The sequence below is a fragment of the Taudactylus pleione genome, unplaced genomic scaffold, assembly GCF_031769625.1.
Source record: "Taudactylus pleione unplaced genomic scaffold, aTauple2 ptg000174l, whole genome shotgun sequence".
Lineage (NCBI taxonomy): Eukaryota > Metazoa > Chordata > Amphibia > Anura > Myobatrachidae > Taudactylus > Taudactylus pleione.
Genome location: NW_028284576.1, coordinates 8,288,725 through 8,308,515, shown reverse-complemented (window position 1 = coordinate 8,308,515; position 19,791 = coordinate 8,288,725). Strand labels below are relative to the sequence as shown.

At 40.8% G+C, this 19,791-nt stretch overlaps 11 non-coding genes across 11 annotated transcripts; all 11 read left to right on the top strand.

Moving 5' to 3' along the window:
- Positions 1-1,798: 1,798 nt before the first annotated feature.
- TRNAE-CUC (transfer RNA glutamic acid (anticodon CUC)) lies at positions 1,799-1,870 on the top strand. Its single transcript has one exon. It is a non-coding gene; the product is annotated as a tRNA-Glu (tRNA).
- A 4,191-nt stretch (positions 1,871-6,061) lies between these two features.
- TRNAE-CUC (transfer RNA glutamic acid (anticodon CUC)) lies at positions 6,062-6,133 on the top strand. The gene has a single exon. It is a non-coding gene; the product is annotated as a tRNA-Glu (tRNA).
- Positions 6,134-7,893: 1,760 nt separating this feature from the next.
- Positions 7,894-7,965, top strand: TRNAE-CUC (transfer RNA glutamic acid (anticodon CUC)). Its single transcript has one exon. It is a non-coding gene; the product is annotated as a tRNA-Glu (tRNA).
- Positions 7,966-8,809: 844 nt separating this feature from the next.
- TRNAE-CUC (transfer RNA glutamic acid (anticodon CUC)) lies at positions 8,810-8,881 on the top strand. Its single transcript has one exon. It is a non-coding gene; the product is annotated as a tRNA-Glu (tRNA).
- Positions 8,882-10,007: 1,126 nt separating this feature from the next.
- On the top strand, positions 10,008-10,079 carry TRNAE-CUC (transfer RNA glutamic acid (anticodon CUC)). Its single transcript has one exon. It is a non-coding gene; the product is annotated as a tRNA-Glu (tRNA).
- Positions 10,080-14,869: 4,790 nt separating this feature from the next.
- On the top strand, positions 14,870-14,941 carry TRNAE-CUC (transfer RNA glutamic acid (anticodon CUC)). Its single transcript has one exon. It is a non-coding gene; the product is annotated as a tRNA-Glu (tRNA).
- A 527-nt stretch (positions 14,942-15,468) lies between these two features.
- On the top strand, positions 15,469-15,540 carry TRNAE-CUC (transfer RNA glutamic acid (anticodon CUC)). The gene has a single exon. It is a non-coding gene; the product is annotated as a tRNA-Glu (tRNA).
- A 245-nt stretch (positions 15,541-15,785) lies between these two features.
- TRNAE-CUC (transfer RNA glutamic acid (anticodon CUC)) lies at positions 15,786-15,857 on the top strand. The gene has a single exon. It is a non-coding gene; the product is annotated as a tRNA-Glu (tRNA).
- Positions 15,858-16,384: 527 nt separating this feature from the next.
- Positions 16,385-16,456, top strand: TRNAE-CUC (transfer RNA glutamic acid (anticodon CUC)). Its single transcript has one exon. It is a non-coding gene; the product is annotated as a tRNA-Glu (tRNA).
- A 245-nt stretch (positions 16,457-16,701) lies between these two features.
- On the top strand, positions 16,702-16,773 carry TRNAE-CUC (transfer RNA glutamic acid (anticodon CUC)). The gene has a single exon. It is a non-coding gene; the product is annotated as a tRNA-Glu (tRNA).
- Positions 16,774-18,216: 1,443 nt separating this feature from the next.
- Positions 18,217-18,288, top strand: TRNAE-CUC (transfer RNA glutamic acid (anticodon CUC)). The gene has a single exon. It is a non-coding gene; the product is annotated as a tRNA-Glu (tRNA).
- The last annotated feature ends 1,503 nt before the right edge of the window (positions 18,289-19,791 follow it).

The window sequence follows — 19,791 nt, the reverse complement described above, 5'->3', positions numbered from 1 at the left end:
ATCTGAATCATTAATGTCTTCTTTCTTTAGCACGAGAACAATTTATCATGGAGCCAGGGACACTCAACGTCTAGCTCCTCAAAATAATTTTTTTGTGCCAGTACTATACATCCATCAGGTAAAGCTGCTGTGTGGTGTAATTTAAGACTGCTATGCACAACCATTTTTACTCTCCTTCCTTCTAAAACTGATTCCTAGTAGCCCACTCCCTCACATTCCATTGCTTTGGACTTCATTCAGGAAACTTCCTTTTCTTTCATGGAGTGTCAAACTAAACCATCCCTCCCTGGTGGTCTAGTGGCTAGAATTCGGCGCTCTCACCGCCGCCGCCCGGGTTCGATTCCTGGTCAGGGAAAGTGAGGTCCTCTGAATATTTTTGCCAAAAACACCAACCTTTCAAAGAAATGATGCACTTTCAGTTCAGCGCATCATTTCTAATACTTGAGCAACAGTGAGATGTCAAAACAGGCAATGGAAATTGAAAACAAAGAGTCAGCTATCTTCCTTTCTTAGTGAATATTTTTCAGTTAGCTACTAAAAGACTTGTGCTCTTGTACAAAAGTATTTTTTTTGACATGGAGTGTCAAACTAAACCATCCCTCCCTGGTGGTCTACTGGCTAGGATTCGGCGCTCTCACCTCCGCGGCCCAGGTTCGATTCCCAGTCAGGGAAAGTGAGGTCCTTGGAATATTTTTGCCAAAAACACCAACCTTTCAAAGAAATTATGCACTTTCAGTTCAGCGCATTATTTCTAATACTTGAGCAACAGTGAGTTGTCAAAACAGACAATGGAAATTGATAACAAAGAGTCAGCTATCTTCCTTTCTTAGTGAATATTTTTCAGTTAGCTACTAAATGACTTGTGCTCTTGTACAAAAGTATTTTTTTCATCAGAACCAATTAGACCTTATTTGATATCTGAATCATTAATGTCTTCTTTCTTTAGCACCAGAACAATTTATCATGGAGCCAGGGACTCTCAACGTCTAGCTCCTCAAAATAATTTTTTTGTGCCAGTACTATACATCCATCAGGTAAAGCTGCTGTGTGGTGTAATTTAAGACTGCTGTGCACAACCATTTTTACTCTCCTTCCTTCTAAAACTGATTCCTAGTAGCCCACTCCCTCACATTCCATTGCTTTGGACTACATTCAGGAAACTTCCTTTTCTTTCATGGAGTGTCAAACTAAACCATCCCTCCCTGGTGGTCTAGTGGCTAGGATTCGGCGCTCTCACCGCCGCCGCCCGGGTTCGATTCCTGGTCAGGGCAAGTGAGGTCCTCTGAATATTTTTGCCAAAAACACCAACCTTTCAAAGAAATGATGCACTTTCAGTTCAGCGCATCATTTCTAATACTTGAGCAACAGTGAGATGTCAAAACAGGCAATGGAAATTGAAAACAAAGAGTCAGCTATCTTCCTTTCTTAGTGAATATTTTTCAGTTAGCTACTAAAAGACTTGTGCTCTTGTACAAAAGTATTTTTTTCATCAGAACCAATTAGACCATATTTGATATCTGAGTCATTAATGTCTTCTTTCTTTAGCACCAGAACAATTTATCATGGAGCCAGGGACTCTCAACGTCTAGCTCCTCAAAATAATTTTTTCGTGCCAGTACTATACATCCATCAGGTAAAGCTGCTGTGTGGTGTAATTTAAGACTGCTGTGCACAACCATTTTTACTCTCCTTCCTTCTAAAACTGATTCCTAGTAGCCCACTCCCTCACATTCCATTGCTTTGGACTTCATTCAGGAAACTTCCTTTTCTTTCATGGAGTGTCAAACTAAACCATCCCTCCCTGGTGGTCTAGTGGCTAGGATTCGGCGCTCTCATCGCCGCGGCCCGGGTTCGATTCCCGGTCAGGGAAAGTGAGGTCCTCGGAATGTTTTTGCCAAAAACACCAACCTTTCAAAGAAATGATGCACTTTCAGTTCAGCGCATCATTTCTAATACTTGAGCAACAGTTAGATGTCAAAACAGGCAATGGAAATTGAAAACAAAGAGTAAGCTATCTTCCTTTCTTAGTGAATATTTTTCAGTTAGCTACTAAAAGACTTGTGCTCTTGTACAAAAGTATTTTTTTTGACATGGAGTGTCAAACTAAACCATCCCTCCCTGGTGGTCTACTGGCTAGGATTCGGCGCTCTCACCGCCGCGACCCGGGTTCGATTCCCGGTCAGGGAAAGTGAGGTCCTTGGAATATTTTTGCCAAAAACACCAACCTTTCAAAGAAATTATGCACTTTCAGTTCAGCGCATCATTTCTAATACTTGAGCAACAGTGAGATGTCAAAACAGGCAATGGAAATTGAAAACAAAGAGTCAGCTATCTTCCTTTCTTAGTGAATATTTTTCAGTTAGCTACTAAAAGACTTGTGCTCTTGTACAAAAGTATTTTTTTTGACATGGAGTGTCAAACTAAACCATCCCTCCCTGGTGGTCTACTGGCTAGGATTCGGCGCTCTCACCGCCGCGGCCCGGGTTCGATTCCCGGTCAGGGAAAGTGAGGTCCTCTGAATATTTTTGCCAAAAACACCAACCTTTCAAAGAAATGATGCACTTTCAGTTCAGCGCATCATTTCTAATACTTGAGCAACAGTTAGATGTCAAAACAGGCAATGGAAATTGAAAACAAAGAGTAAGCTATCTTCCTTTCTTAGTGAATATTTTTCAGTTAGCTACTAAAAGACTTGTGCTCTTGTACAAAAGTATTTTTTTTGACATGGAGTGTCAAACTAAACCATCTTTCCCTGGTGGTCTACTGGCTAGGATTCGGCGCTCTCACCACCGCGGACCGGGTTCGATTCCCGGTCAGGGAAAGTGAGGTCCTTGGAATATTTTTGCCAAAAACACCAACCTTTCAAAGAAATGATGCACTTTCAGTTCAGCGCATTATTTCTAATACTTGAGCAACAGTGATTTGTCAAAACAGACAATGGAAATTGATAACAAAGAGTCAGCTATCTTCCTTTCTTAGTGAATATTTTTCAGTTAGCTACTAAAAGACTTGTGCTCTTGTACAAAAGTATTTTTTTCATCAGAACCAATTAGACCTTATTTGATATCTGAATCATTAATGTCTTCTTTCTTTAGCACCAGAACAATTTATCATGGAGCCAGGGACTCTCAACGTCTAGCTCCTCAAAATAATTTTTTCGTGCCAGTACTATACATCCATCAGGTAAAGCTGCTGTGTGGTGTAATTTAAGACTGCTGTGCACAACCATTTTTACTCTCCTTCCTTCTAAAACTGATTCCTAGTAGCCCACTCCCTCACATTCCATTGCTTTGGACTTCATTCAGGAAACTTCCTTTTCTTTCATGGAGTGTCAAACTAAACCATCCCTCCCTGGTGGTCTAGTGGCTAGGATTCGGCGCTCTCACCACCGCCGCCCGGGTTCGATTCCTGGTCAGGGCAAGTGAGGTCCTCTGAATATTTTTGCCAAAAACACCAACCTTTCAAAGAAATGATGCACTTTCAGTTCAGCGCATCATTTTTAATACTTGAGCAACAGTGAGATGTCAAAACAGGCAATGGAAATTGAAAACAAAGAGTCAGCTATCTTCCTTTCTTAGTGAATATTTTTCAGTTAGCTACTAAAAGACTTGTGCTCTTGTACAAAAGTATTTTTTTCATCAGAACCAATTAGACCATATTTGATATCTGAGTCATTAATGTCTTCTTTCTTTAGCACCAGAACAATTTATCATGGAGCCAGGGACTCTCAACGTCTAGCTCCTCAAAATAATTTTTTTGTGCCAGTACTATACATCCATCAGGTAAAGCTGCTGTGTGGTGTAATTTAAGACTGCTGTGCACAACCATTTTTACTCTCCTTCCTTCTAAAACTGATTCCTAGTAGCCCACTCCCTCACATTCCATTGCTTTGGACTTCATTCAGGAAACTTCCTTTTCTTTCATGGAGTGTCAAACTAAACCATCCCTCCCTGGTGGTCTAGTGGCTAGGATTCGGTGCTCTCACCTCCGCGGCCCGGGTTCAATTCCCGGTCAGGGAAAGTGAGGTCCTCAGAATGTTTTTGCCAAAAACACCAACCTTTCAAAGAAATGATGCACTTTCAGTTCAGCGCATCATTTCTAATACTTGAGCAACAGTGAGATGTCAAAACAGACAATGGAAATTGATAACAAAGAGTCAGCTATCTTCCTTTCTTAATGAATATTTTTCAGTTAGCTACTAAAAGACTTGTGCTCTTGTACAAAAGTATTTTTTTCATCAGAACCAATTAGACCATATTTGATATCTGAATCATTAATGTCTTCTTTCTTTAGCACGAGAACAATTTATCATGGAGCCAGGGACACTCAACGTCTAGCTCCTCAAAATAATTTTTTTGTGCCAGTACTATACATCCATCAGGTAAAGCTGCTGTGTGGTGTAATTTAAGACTGCTATGCACAACCATTTTTACTCTCCTTCCTTCTAAAACTGATTCCTAGTAGCCCACTCCCTCACATTCCATTGCTTTGGACTTCATTCAGGAAACTTCCTTTTCTTTCATGGAGTGTCAAACTAAACCATCCCTCCCTGGTGGTCTAGTGGCTAGAATTCGGCGCTCTCACCGCCGCCGCCCGGGTTCGATTCCTGGTCAGGGAAAGTGAGGTCCTCTGAATATTTTTGCCAAAAACACCAACCTTTCAAAGAAATGATGCACTTTCAGTTCAGCGCATCATTTCTAATACTTGAGCAACAGTGAGATGTCAAAACAGGCAATGGAAATTGAAAACAAAGAGTCAGCTATCTTCCTTTCTTAGTGAATATTTTTCAGTTAGCTACTAAAAGACTTGTGCTCTTGTACAAAAGTATTTTTTTTGACATGGAGTGTCAAACTAAACCATCCCTCCCTGGTGGTCTACTGGCTAGGATTCGGCGCTCTCACCTCCGCGGCCCAGGTTCGATTCCCAGTCAGGGAAAGTGAGGTCCTTGGAATATTTTTGCCAAAAACACCAACCTTTCAAAGAAATTATGCACTTTCAGTTCAGCGCATTATTTCTAATACTTGAGCAACAGTGAGTTGTCAAAACAGACAATGGAAATTGATAACAAAGAGTCAGCTATCTTCCTTTCTTAGTGAATATTTTTCAGTTAGCTACTAAATGACTTGTGCTCTTGTACAAAAGTATTTTTTTCATCAGAACCAATTAGACCTTATTTGATATCTGAATCATTAATGTCTTCTTTCTTTAGCACCAGAACAATTTATCATGGAGCCAGGGACTCTCAACGTCTAGCTCCTCAAAATAATTTTTTTGTGCCAGTACTATACATCCATCAGGTAAAGCTGCTGTGTGGTGTAATTTAAGACTGCTGTGCACAACCATTTTTACTCTCCTTCCTTCTAAAACTGATTCCTAGTAGCCCACTCCCTCACATTCCATTGCTTTGGACTACATTCAGGAAACTTCCTTTTCTTTCATGGAGTGTCAAACTAAACCATCCCTCCCTGGTGGTCTAGTGGCTAGGATTCGGCGCTCTCACCGCCGCCGCCCGGGTTCGATTCCTGGTCAGGGCAAGTGAGGTCCTCTGAATATTTTTGCCAAAAACACCAACCTTTCAAAGAAATGATGCACTTTCAGTTCAGCGCATCATTTCTAATACTTGAGCAACAGTGAGATGTCAAAACAGGCAATGGAAATTGAAAACAAAGAGTCAGCTATCTTCCTTTCTTAGTGAATATTTTTCAGTTAGCTACTAAAAGACTTGTGCTCTTGTACAAAAGTATTTTTTTCATCAGAACCAATTAGACCATATTTGATATCTGAGTCATTAATGTCTTCTTTCTTTAGCACCAGAACAATTTATCATGGAGCCAGGGACTCTCAACGTCTAGCTCCTCAAAATAATTTTTTCGTGCCAGTACTATACATCCATCAGGTAAAGCTGCTGTGTGGTGTAATTTAAGACTGCTGTGCACAACCATTTTTACTCTCCTTCCTTCTAAAACTGATTCCTAGTAGCCCACTCCCTCACATTCCATTGCTTTGGACTTCATTCAGGAAACTTCCTTTTCTTTCATGGAGTGTCAAACTAAACCATCCCTCCCTGGTGGTCTAGTGGCTAGGATTCGGCGCTCTCATCGCCGCGGCCCGGGTTCGATTCCCGGTCAGGGAAAGTGAGGTCCTCGGAATGTTTTTGCCAAAAACACCAACCTTTCAAAGAAATGATGCACTTTCAGTTCAGCGCATCATTTCTAATACTTGAGCAACAGTTAGATGTCAAAACAGGCAATGGAAATTGAAAACAAAGAGTAAGCTATCTTCCTTTCTTAGTGAATATTTTTCAGTTAGCTACTAAAAGACTTGTGCTCTTGTACAAAAGTATTTTTTTTGACATGGAGTGTCAAACTAAACCATCCCTCCCTGGTGGTCTACTGGCTAGGATTCGGCGCTCTCACCGCCGCGACCCGGGTTCGATTCCCGGTCAGGGAAAGTGAGGTCCTTGGAATATTTTTGCCAAAAACACCAACCTTTCAAAGAAATTATGCACTTTCAGTTCAGCGCATCATTTCTAATACTTGAGCAACAGTGAGATGTCAAAACAGGCAATGGAAATTGAAAACAAAGAGTCAGCTATCTTCCTTTCTTAGTGAATATTTTTCAGTTAGCTACTAAAAGACTTGTGCTCTTGTACAAAAGTATTTTTTTTGACATGGAGTGTCAAACTAAACCATCCCTCCCTGGTGGTCTACTGGCTAGGATTCGGCGCTCTCACCTCCGCGGCCCAGGTTCGATTCCCAGTCAGGGAAAGTGAGGTCCTTGGAATATTTTTGCCAAAAACACCAACCTTTCAAAGAAATGATGCACTTTCAGTTCAGCGCATTATTTCTAATACTTGAGCAACAGTGAGTTGTCAAAACAGACAATGGAAATTGATAACAAAGAGTCAGCTATCTTCCTTTCTTAGTGAATATTTTTCAGTTAGCTACTAAATGACTTGTGCTCTTGTACAAAAGTATTTTTTTCATCAGAACCAATTAGACCTTATTTGATATCTGAATCATTAATGTCTTCTTTCTTTAGCACCAGAACAATTTATCATGGAGCCAGGGACTCTCAACGTCTAGCTCCTCAAAATAATTTTTTTGTGCCAGTACTATACATCCATCAGGTAAAGCTGCTGTGTGGTGTAATTTAAGACTGCTGTGCACAACCATTTTTACTCTCCTTCCTTCTAAAACTGATTCCTAGTAGCCCACTCCCTCACATTCCATTGCTTTGGACTTCATTCAGGAAACTTCCTTTTCTTTCATGGAGTGTCAAACTAAACCATCCCTCCCTGGTGGTCTAGTGGCTAGGATTCGGCGCTCTCACCGCCGCCGCCCGGGTTCGATTCCTGGTCAGGGCAAGTGAGGTCCTCTGAATATTTTTGCCAAAAACACCAACCTTTCAAAGAAATGATGCACTTTCAGTTCAGCGCATCATTTCTAATACTTGAGCAACAGTGAGATGTCAAAACAGGCAATGGAAATTGAAAACAAAGAGTCAGCTATCTTCCTTTCTTAGTGAATATTTTTCAGTTAGCTACTAAAAGACTTGTGCTCTTGTACAAAAGTATTTTTTTCATCAGAACCAATTAGACCATATTTGATATCTGAGTCATTAATGTCTTCTTTCTTTAGCACCAGAATAATTTATCATGGAGCCAGGGACTCTCAACGTCTAGCTCCTCAAAATAATTTTTTCGTGCCAGTACTATACATCCATCAGGTAAAGCTGCTGTGTGGTGTAATTTAAGACTGCTGTGCACAACCATTTTTACTCTCCTTCCTTCTAAAACTGATTCCTAGTAGCCCACTCCCTCACATTCCATTGCTTTGGACTTCATTCAGGAAACTTCCTTTTCTTTCATGGAGTGTCAAACTAAACCATCCCTCCCTGGTGGTCTAGTGGCTAGGATTCGGCGCTCTCATCGCCGCGGCCCGGGTTCGATTCCCGGTCAGGGAAAGTGAGGTCCTCGGAATGTTTTTGCCAAAAACACCAACCTTTCAAAGAAATGATGCACTTTCAGTTCAGCGCATCATTTCTAATACTTGAGCAACAGTTAGATGTCAAAACAGGCAATGGAAATTGAAAACAAAGAGTAAGCTATCTTCCTTTCTTAGTGAATATTTTTCAGTTAGCTACTAAAAGACTTGTGCTCTTGTACAAAAGTATTTTTTTTGACATGGAGTGTCAAACTAAACCATCCCTCCCTGGTGGTCTACTGGCTAGGATTCGGCGCTCTCACCGCCGCGGCCCGGGTTCGATTCCCGGTCAGGGAAAGTGAGGTCCTTGGAATATTTTTGCCAAAAACACCAACCTTTCAAAGAAATGATGCACTTTCAGTTCAGCGCATTATTTCTAATACTTGAGCAACAGTGAGTTGTCAAAACAGACAATGGAAATTGATAACAAAGAGTCAGCTATCTTCCTTTCTTAGTGAATATTTTTCAGTTAGCTACTAAAAGACTTGTGCTCTTGTACAAAAGTATTTTTTTCATCAGAACCAATTAGACCTTATTTGATATCTGAATCATTAATGTCTTCTTTCTTTAGCACCAGAACAATTTATCATGGAGCCAGGGACTCTCAACGTCTAGCTCCTCAAAATAATTTTTTCGTGCCAGTACTATACATCCATCAGGTAAAGCTGCTGTGTGGTGTAATTTAAGACTGCTGTGCACAACCATTTTTACTCTCCTTCCTTCTAAAACTGATTCCTAGTAGCCCACTCCCTCACATTCCATTGCTTTGGACTTCATTCAGGAAACTTCCTTTTCTTTCATGGAGTGTCAAACTAAACCATCCCTCCCTGGTAGTCTAGTGGCTAGGATTCGGCGCTCTCACCGCCGCGGTCCGGGTTCGATTCCCGGTCAGGGAAAGTGAGGTCCTCGGAATGTTTTTGCCAAAAACACCAACCTTTCAAAGAAATGATGCACTTTCAGTTCAGCGCATCATTTCTAATACTTGAGCAACAGTGAGATGTCAAAACAGACAATGGAAATTGATAACAAAGAGTCAGCTATCTTCCTTTCTTAGTGAATATTTTTCAGTTACCTACTAAAAGACTTGTGCTCTTGTACAAAAGTATTTTTTTCATCAGAACCAATTAGACCATATTTGATATCTGAATCATTAATGTCTTCTTTCTTTAGCACGAGAACAATTTATCATGGAGCCAGGGACACTCAACGTCTAGCTCCTCAAAATAATTTTTTTGTGCCAGTACTATACATCCATCAGGTAAAGCTGCTGTGTGGTGTAATTTAAGACTGCTATGCACAACCATTTTTACTCTCCTTCCTTCTAAAACTGATTCCTAGTAGCCCACTCCCTCACATTCCATTGCTTTGGACTTCATTCAGGAAACTTCCTTTTCTTTCATGGAGTGTCAAACTAAACCATCCCTCCCTGGTGGTCTAGTGGCTAGGATTCGGCGCTCTCACCGCCGCCGCCCGGGTTCGATTCCTGGTCAGAGCAAGTGAGGTCCTCTGAATATTTTTGCCAAAAACACCAACCTTTCAAAGAAATGATGCACTTTCAGTTCAGCGCATCATTTCTAATACTTGAGCAACAGTGAGATGTCAAAACAGGCAATGGAAATTGAAAACAAAGAGTCAGCTATCTTCCTTTCTTAGTGAATATTTTTCAGTTAGCTACTAAAAGACTTGTGCTCTTGTACAAAAGTATTTTTTTCATCAGAACCAATTAGACCATATTTGATATCTGAGTCATTAATGTCTTCTTTCTTTAGCACCAGAACAATTTATCATGGAGCCAGGGACTCTCAACGTCTAGCTCCTCAAAATAATTTTTTCGTGCCAGTACTATACATCCATCAGGTAAAGCTGCTGTGTGGTGTAATTTAAGACTGCTGTGCACAACCATTTTTACTCTCCTTCCTTCTAAAACTGATTCCTAGTAGCCCACTCCCTCACATTCCATTGCTTTGGACTTCATTCAGGAAACTTCCTTTTCTTTCATGGAGTGTCAAACTAAACCATCCCTCCCTGGTGGTCTAGTGGCTAGGATTCGGCGCTCTCACCGCCGCGGCCCGGGTTCAATTCCCGGTCAGGGAAAGTGAGGTCCTCGGAATGTTTTTGCCAAAAACACCAACCTTTCAAAGAAATTATGCACTTTCAGTTCAGCGCATCATTTCTAATACTTGAGCAACAGTGAGATGTCAAAACAGACAATGGAAATTGATAACAAAGAGTCAGCTATCTTCCTTTCTAAGTGAATATTTTTCAGTTACCTACTAAAAGACTTGTGCTCTTGTACAAAAGTATTTTTTTCATCAGAACCAATTAGACCATATTTGATATCTGAATCATTAATGTCTTCTTTCTTTAGCACGAGAACAATTTATCATGGAGCCAGGGACACTCAACGTCTAGCTCCTCAAAATAATTTTTTTGTGCCAGTACTATACATCCATCAGGTAAAGCTGCTGTGTGGTGTAATTTAAGACTGCTATGCACAACCATTTTTACTCTCCTTCCTTCTAAAACTGATTCCTAGTAGCCCACTCCCTCACATTCCATTGCTTTGGACTTCATTCAGGAAACTTCCTTTTCTTTCATGGAGTGTCAAACTAAACCATCCCTCCCTGGTAGTCTAGTGGCTAGGATTCGGCGCTCTCACCGCCGCCGCCCGGGTTCGATTCCTGGTCAGGGAAAGTGAGGTCCTCTGAATATTTTTGCCAAAAACACCAACCTTTCAAAGAAATGATGCACTTTCAGTTCAGCGCATCATTTCTAATACTTGAGCAACAGTGAGATGTCAAAACAGGCAATGGAAATTGAAAACAAAGAGTCAGCTATCTTCCTTTCTTAGTGAATATTTTTCAGTTAGCTACTAAAAGACTTGTGCTCTTGTACAAAAGTATTTTTTTTGACATGGAGTGTCAAACTAAACCATCCCTCCCTGGTGGTCTACTGGCTAGGATTCGGCGCTCTCACCGCCGCGGCCCGGGTTCGATTCCCGGTCAGGGAAAGTGAGGTCCTTGGAATATTTTTGCCAAAAACACCAACCTTTCAAAGAAATGATGCACTTTCAGTTCAGCGCATTATTTCTAATACTTGAGCAACAGTGAGTTGTCAAAACAGACAATGGAAATTGATAACAAAGAGTCAGCTATCTTCCTTTCTTAGTGAATATTTTTCAGTTAGCTACTAAAAGACTTGTGCTCTTGTACAAAAGTATTTTTTTCATCAGAACCAATTAGACCTTATTTGATATCTGAATCATTAATGTCTTCTTTCTTTAGCACCAGAACAATTTATCATGGAGCCAGGGACTCTCAAAGTCTAGCTCCTCAAAATAATTTTTTCGTGCCAGTACTATACATCCATCAGGTAAAGCTGCTGTGTGGTGTAATTTAAGACTGCTGTGCACAACCATTTTTACTCTCCTTCCTTCTAAAACTGATTCCTAGTAGCCCACTCCCTCACATTCCATTGCTTTGGACTTCATTCAGGAAACTTCCTTTTCTTTCATGGAGTGTCAAACTAAACCATCCCTCCCTGGTAGTCTAGTGGCTAGGATTCGGCGCTCTCACCGCCGCCGCCCGGGTTCGATTCCTGGTCAGGGAAAGTGAGGTCCTCTGAATATTTTTGCCAAAAACACCAACCTTTCAAAGAAATGATGCACTTTCAGTTCAGCGCATCATTTCTAATACTTGAGCAACAGTGAGATGTCAAAACAGGCAATGGAAATTGAAAACAAAGAGTCAGCTATCTTCCTTTCTTAGTGAATATTTTTCAGTTAGCTACTAAAAGACTTGTGCTCTTGTACAAAAGTATTTTTTTTGACATGGAGTGTCAAACTAAACCATCCCTCCCTGGTGGTCTACTGGCTAGGATTCGGCGCTCTCACCGCCGCGGCCCGGGTTCGATTCCCGGTCAGGGAAAGTGAGGTCCTCTGAATATTTTTGCCAAAAACACCAACCTTTCAAAGAAATGATGCACTTTCAGTTCAGCGCATCATTTCTAATACTTGAGCAACAGTGAGATGTCAAAACAGGCAATGGAAATTGAAAACAAAGAGTCAGCTATCTTCCTTTCTTAGTGAATATTTTTCAGTTAGCTACTAAAAGACTTGTGCTCTTGTACAAAAGTATTTTTTTTGACATGGAGTGTCAAACTAAACCATCCCTCCCTGGTGGTCTACTGGCTAGGATTCGGCGCTCTCACCGCCGCGGCCCGGGTTCGATTCCCGGTCAGGGAAAGTGAGGTCCTTGGAATATTTTTGCCAAAAACACCAACCTTTCAAAGAAATGATGCACTTTCAGTTCAGCGCATTATTTCTAATACTTGAGCAACAGTGAGTTGTCAAAACAGACAATGGAAATTGATAACAAAGAGTCAGCTATCTTCCTTTCTTAGTGAATATTTTTCAGTTAGCTACTAAAAGACTTGTGCTCTTGTACAAAAGTATTTTTTTCATCAGAACCAATTAGACCATATTTGATATCTGAGTCATTAATGTCTTCTTTCTTTAGCACCAGAACAATTTATCATGGAGCCAGGGACTCTCAAAGTCTAGCTCCTCAAAATAATTTTTTCGTGCCAGTACTATACATCAATCAGGTAAAGCTGCTGTGTGGTGTAATTTAAGACTGCTGTGCACAACCATTTTTACTCTCCTTCCTTCTAAAACTGATTCCTAGTAGCCCACTCCCTCACATTCCATTGCTTTGGACTTCATTCAGGAAACTTCCTTTTCTTTCATGGAGTGTCAAACTAAGCCATCCCTCCCTGGTGGTCTAGTGGCTAGGATACGGTGCTCTCACCACCGCCACCCGGGTTTGATTCCTGGTCAGGGCAAGTGAGGTCCTCTGAATATTTTTGCCAAAAACACCAACCTTTCAAAGAAATGATGCACTTTCAGTTCAGCGCATCATTTCTAATACTTGAGCAACAGTGAGATGTCAAAACAGGCAATGGAAATTGAAAACAAAGAGTCAGCTATCTTCCTTTCTTAGTGAATATTTTTCAGTTAGCTACTAAAAGACTTGTGCTCTTGTACAAAAGTATTTTTTTCATCAGAACCAATTAGACCATATTTGATATCTGAGTCATTAATGTCTTCTTTCTTTAGCACCAGAACAATTTATCATGGAGCCAGGGACTCTCAACGTCTAGCTCCTCAAAATAATTTTTTCGTGCCAGTACTATACATCCATCAGGTAAAGCTGCTGTGTGGTGTAATTTAAGACTGCTGTGCACAACCATTTTTACTCTCCTTCCTTCTAAAACTGATTCCTAGTAGCCCACTCCCTCACATTCCATTGCTTTGGACTTCATTCAGGAAACTTCCTTTTCTTTCATGGAGTGTCAAACTAAACCATCCCTCCCTGGTGGTCTAGTGGCTAGGATTCGGCGCTCTCACTGCCGCAGCCCGGGTTCGATTCCCGGTCAGGGAAAGTGAGGTACTCGGAATGTTTTTGCCAAAAACACCAACCTTTCAAAGAAATGATGCACTTTCAGTTCAGCGCATCATTTCTAATACTTGAGCAACAGTTAGATGTCAAAACAGACAATGGAAATTGATAACAAAGAGTCAGCTATCTTCCTTTCTAAGTGAATATTTTTCAGTTACCTACTAAAAGACTTGTGCTATTTTACAAAAGTATTTTTTTCATCAGAACCAATTAGACCATATTTGATATCTGAATCATTAATGTCTTCTTTCTTTAGCACGAGAACAATTTATCATGGAGCCAGGGACACTCAACGTCTAGCTCCTCAAAATAATTTTTTTGTGCCAGTACTATACATCCATCAGCTAAAGCTGCTGTGTGGTGTAATTTAAGACTGCTATGCACAACCATTTTTACTCTCCTTCCTTCTAAAACTGATTACTAGTAGCCCACTCCCTCACATTCCATTGCTTTGGACTTCATTCAGGAAACTTCCTTTTCTTTCATGGAGTGTCAAACTAAACCATCCCTCCCTGGTAGTCTAGTGGCTAGGATTCGGCGCTCTCACCGCCGCAGCCCGGGTTCGATTCCTGGTCAGGGAAAGTGAGGTCCTCCGAATATTTTTGCCAAAAACACCAACCTTTCAAAGAAATGATGCACTTTCAGTTCAGCGCATCATTTCTAATACTTGAGCAACAGTGAGATGTCAAAACAGGCAATGGAAATTGAAAACAAAGAGTCAGCTATCTTCCTTTCTTAGTGAATATTTTTCAGTTAGCTACTAAAAGACTTGTGCTCTTGTACAAAAGTATTTTTTTTGACATGGAGTGTCAAACTAAACCATCCCTCCCTGGTGGTCTACTGGCTAGGATTCGGCGCTCTCACCGCCGCGGCCCGGGTTCGATTCCCGGTCAGGGAAAGTGAGGTCCTTGGAATATTTTTGCCAAAAACACCAACCTTTCAAAGAAATGATGCACTTTCAGTTCAGCGCATTATTTCTAATACTTGAGCAACAGTGAGTTGTCAAAACAGACAATGGAAATTGATAACAAAGAGTCAGCTATCTTCCTTTCTTAGTGAATATTTTTCAGTTAGCTACTAAAAGACTTGTGCTCTTGTACAAAAGTATTTTTTTCATCAGAACCAATTAGACCTTATTTGATATCTGAATCATTAATGTCTTCTTTCTTTAGCACCAGAACAATTTATCATGGAGCCAGGGACTCTCAAAGTCTAGCTCCTCAAAATAATTTTTTCGTGCCAGTACTATACATCCATCAGGTAAAGCTGCTGTGTGGTGTAATTTAAGACTGCTGTGCACAACCATTTTTACTCTCCTTCCTTCTAAAACTGATTCCTAGTAGCCCACTCCCTCACATTCCATTGCTTTGGACTTCATTCAGGAAACTTCCTTTTCTTTCATGGAGTGTCAAACTAAACCATCCCTCCCTGGTGGTCTAGTGGCTAGGATTCGGCGCTCTCACCGGCGCGGCCCGGGTTCGATTCCCGGTCAGGGAAAGTGAGGTCCTCGGAATGTTTTTGCCAAAAACACCAACCTTTCAAAGAAATGATGCACTTTCAGTTCAGCGCATCATTTCTAATACTTGAGCAACAGTTAGATGTCAAAACAGACAATGGAAATTGATAACAAAGAGTCAGCTATCTTCCTTTCTTAGTGAATATTTTTCAGTTACCTACTAAAAGACTTGTGCTCTTGTACAAAAGTATTTTTTTCATCAGAACCAATTAGACCATATTTGATATCTGAATCATTAATGTCTTCTTTCTTTAGCACGAGAACAATTTATCATGGAGCCAGGGACACTCAACGTCTAGCTCCTCAAAATAATTTTTTTGTGCCAGTACTATACATCCATCAGGTAAAGCTGCTGTGTGGTGTAATTTAAGACTGCTATGCACAACCATTTTTACTCTCCTTCCTTCTAAAACTGATTCCTAGTAGCCCACTCCCTCACATTCCATTGCTTTGGACTTCATTCAGGAAACTTCCTTTTCTTTCATGGAGTGTCAAACTAAACCATCCCTCCCTGGTGGTCTAGTGGCTAGGATTCGGCGCTCTCACCGCCGCGGCCCGGGTTCGATTCCTGGTCAGGGAAAGTGAGTTCCTCGGAATATTTTGGCCAAAAACTCCAACCTTTCAAAGAAATGATGCACTTTCAGTTCAGCGCATCATTTCTAATTCTTGAGCAACAGTGAGATGTCAAAACAGGCAATGGAAATTGAAAACAAAGAGTAAGCTATCTTCCTTTCTTAGTGAATATTTTTCAGTTAGCTACTAAAAGACTTGTGCTCTTGTACAAAAGTATTTTTTTTGACATGGAGTGTCAAACTAAACCATCCCTCCCTGGTGGTCTAGTGGCTAGGATTTGGCGCTCTCACCGCCGCGGTCCGGGTTCGATTCCCGGTCAGGGAAAGTGAGGTCCTCGGAATGTTTTTGCCAAAAACACCAACCTTTCAAAGAAATGATGCACTTTCAGTTCAGCGCATCATTTCTAATACTTGAGCAACAGTGAGATGTCAAAACAGACAATGGAAATTGATAACAAAGAGTCAGCTATCTTCCTTTCTTAGTGAATATTTTTCAGTTACCTACTAAAAGACTTGTGCTCTTGTACAAAAGTATTTTTTTCATCAGAACCAATTAGACCATATTTGATATCTGAATCATTAATGTCTTCTTTCTTTAGCACGAGAACAATTTATCATGGAGCCAGGGACACTCAACGTCTAGCTCCTCAAAATAATTTTTTTGTGCCAGTACTATACATCCATCAGGTAAAGCTGCTGTGTGGTGTAATTTAAGACTGCTATGCACAGCCATTTTTACTCTCCTTCCTTCTAAAACTGATTCCTAGTAGCCCACTCCCTCACATTCCATTGCTTTGGACTTCATTCAGGAAACTTCCTTTTCTTTCATGGAGTGTCAAACTAAACCATCCCTCCCTGGTGGTCTAGTGGCTAGGATTCGGCGCTCTCACCGCCGCGGCCCGGGTTCGATTCCTGGTCAGGGAAAGTGAGTTCCTCGGAAAATTTTGGCCCAAAACACCAACCTTTCAAAGAAATGATGCACTTTCAGTTCAGCGCATCATTTCTAATTCTTGAGCAACAGTGAGATGTCAAAACAGGCAATGGAAATTGAAAACAAAGAGTAAGCTATCTTCCTTTCTTAGTGAATATTTTTCAGTTAGCTACTAAAAGACTTGTGCTCTTGTACAAAAGTATTTTTTTTGACATGGAGTGTCAAACTAAACCATCCCTCCCTGGTGGTCTAGTGGCTAGGATTTGGCGCTCTCACCGCCGCGGTCCGGGTTCGATTCCCGGTCAGGGAAAGTGAGGTCCTCGGAATGTTTTTGCCAAAAACACCAACCTTTCAAAGAAATGATGCACTTTCAGTTCAGCGCATCATTTCTAATACTTGAGCAACAGTGAGATGTCAAAACAGACAATGGAAATTGATAACAAAGAGTCAGCTATCTTCCTTTCTTAGTGAATATTTTTCAGTTACCTACTAAAAGACTTGTGCTCTTGTACAAAAGTATTTTTTTCATCAGAACCAATTAGACCATATTTGATATCTGAATCATTAGTGTCTTCTTTCTTTAGCACGAGAACAATTTATCATGGAGCCAGGGACACTCAACGTCTAGCTCCTCAAAATAATTTTTTTGTGCCAGTACTATACATCCATCAGGTAAAGCTGCTGTGTGGTGTAATTTAAGACTGCTATGCACAGCCATTTTTACTCTCCTTCCTTCTAAAACTGATTCCTAGTAGCCCACTCCCTCACATTCCATTGCTTTGGACTTCATTCAGGAAACTTCCTTTTCTTTCATGGAGTGTCAAACTAAACCATCCCTCCCTGGTGGTCTAGTGGCTAGGATTCGGCGCTCTCGCCGCCGCCGCCCGGGTTCGATTCCTGGTCAGGGCAAGTGAGGTCCTCTGAATATTTTTGCCAAAAACACCAACCTTTCAAAGAAATGATGCACTTTCAGTTCAGCGCATCATTTCTAATACTTGAGCAACAGTGAGATGTCAAAACAGGCAATGGAAATTGAAAACAAAGAGTCAGCTATCTTCCTTTCTTAGTGAATATTTTTCAGTTAGCTACTAAAAGACTTGTGCTCTTGTACAAAAGTATTTTTTTCATCAGAACCAATTAGACCTTATTTGATATCTGAATCATTAATGTCTTCTTTCTTTAGCACCAGAACAATTTATCATGGAGCCAGGGACTCTCAACGTCTAGCTCCTCAAAATAATTTTTTCGTGCCAGTACTATACATCCATCAGGTAAAGCTGCTGTGTGGTGTAATTTAAGACTGCTGTGCACAACCATTTTTACTCTCCTTCCTTCTAAAACTGATTCCTAGTAGCCCACTCCCTCACATTCCATTGCTTTGGACTTTATTCAGGAAACTTCCTTTTCTTTCATGGAGTGTCAAACTAAACCATCCCTCCCTGGTGGTCTAGTGGCTAGGATTCGGCGCTCTCACCGCCGCGGTCCAGGTTCGATTCCCGGTCATGGAAAGTGAGGTCCTCAGAATGTTTTTGCCAAAAACACCAACCTTTCAAAGAAATGATGCACTTTCAGTTCAGCGCATCATTTCTAATACTTGAGCAACAGTGAGATGTCAAAACAGACAATGGAAATTGATAACAAAGAGTCAGCTATCTTCCTTTCTTAGTGAATATTTTTCAGTTAGCTACTAAAAGACTTGTGCTCTTGTACAAAAGTATTTTTTTTGACATGGAGTGTCAAACTAAACCATCCCTCCCTGGTGGTCTAGTGGCTAGGATTTGGCGCTCTCACCGCCGCGGTCCGGGTTCGATTCCCGGTCAGGGAAAGTGAGGTCCTCGGAATGTTTTTGCCAAAAACACCAACCTTTCAAAGAAATGATGCACTTTCAGTTCAGCGCATCATTTCTAATACTTGAGCAACAGTGAGATGTCAAAACAGACAATGGAAATTGATAACAAAGAGTCAGCTATCTTCCTTTCTTAGTGAATATTTTTCAGTTACCTACTAAAAGACTTGTGCTCTTGTACAAAAGTATTTTTTTCATCAGAACCAATTAGACCATATTTGATATCTGAATCATTAGTGTCTTCTTTCTTTAGCACGAGAACAATTTATCATGGAGCCAGGGACACTCAACGTCTAGCTCCTCAAAATAATTTTTTTGTGCCAGTACTATACATCCATCAGGTAAAGCTGCTGTGTGGTGTAATTTAAGACTGCTATGCACAGCCATTTTTACTCTCCTTCCTTCTAAAACTGATTCCTAGTAGCCCACTCCCTCACATTCCATTGCTTTGGACTTCATTCAGGAAACTTCCTTTTCTTTCATGGAGTGTCAAACTAAACCATCCCTCCCTGGTGGTCTAGTGGCTAGGATTCGGCGCTCTCGCCGCCGCCGCCCGGGTTCGATTCCTGGTCAGGGCAAGTGAGGTCCTCTGAATATTTTTGCCAAAAACACCAACCTTTCAAAGAAATGATGCACTTTCAGTTCAGCGCATCATTTCTAATACTTGAGCAACAGTGAGATGTCAAAACAGGCAATGGAAATTGAAAACAAAGAGTCAGCTATCTTCCTTTCTTAGTGAATATTTTTCAGTTAGCTACTAAAAGACTTGTGCTCTTGTACAAAAGTATTTTTTTCATCAGAACCAATTAGACCTTATTTGATATCTGAATCATTAATGTCTTCTTTCTTTAGCACCAGAACAATTTATCATGGAGCCAGGGACTCTCAACGTCTAGCTCCTCAAAATAATTTTTTCGTGCCAGTACTATACATCCATCAGGTAAAGCTGCTGTGTGGTGTAATTTAAGACTGCTGTGCACAACCATTTTTACTCTCCTTCCTTCTAAAACTGATTCCTAGTAGCCCACTCCCTCACATTCCATTGCTTTGGACTTTATTCAGGAAACTTCCTTTTCTTTCATGGAGTGTCAAACTAAACCATCCCTCCCTGGTGGTCTAGTGGCTAGGATTCGGCGCTCTCACCGCCGCGGTCCAGGTTCGATTCCCGGTCATGGAAAGTGAGGTCCTCAGAATGTTTTTGCCAAAAACACCAACCTTTCAAAGAAATGATGCACTTTCAGTTCAGCGCATCATTTCTAATACTTGAGCAACAGTGAGATGTCAAAACAGACAATGGAAATTGATAACAAAGAGTCAGCTATCTTCCTTTCTTAGTGAATATTTTTCAGTTACCTACTAAAAGACTTGTGCTCTTGTACAAAAGTATTTTTTTCATCAGAACCAATTAGACCATATTTGATATCTGAATCATTAATGTCTTCTTTCTTTAGCACGAGAACAATTTATCATGGAGCCAGGGAC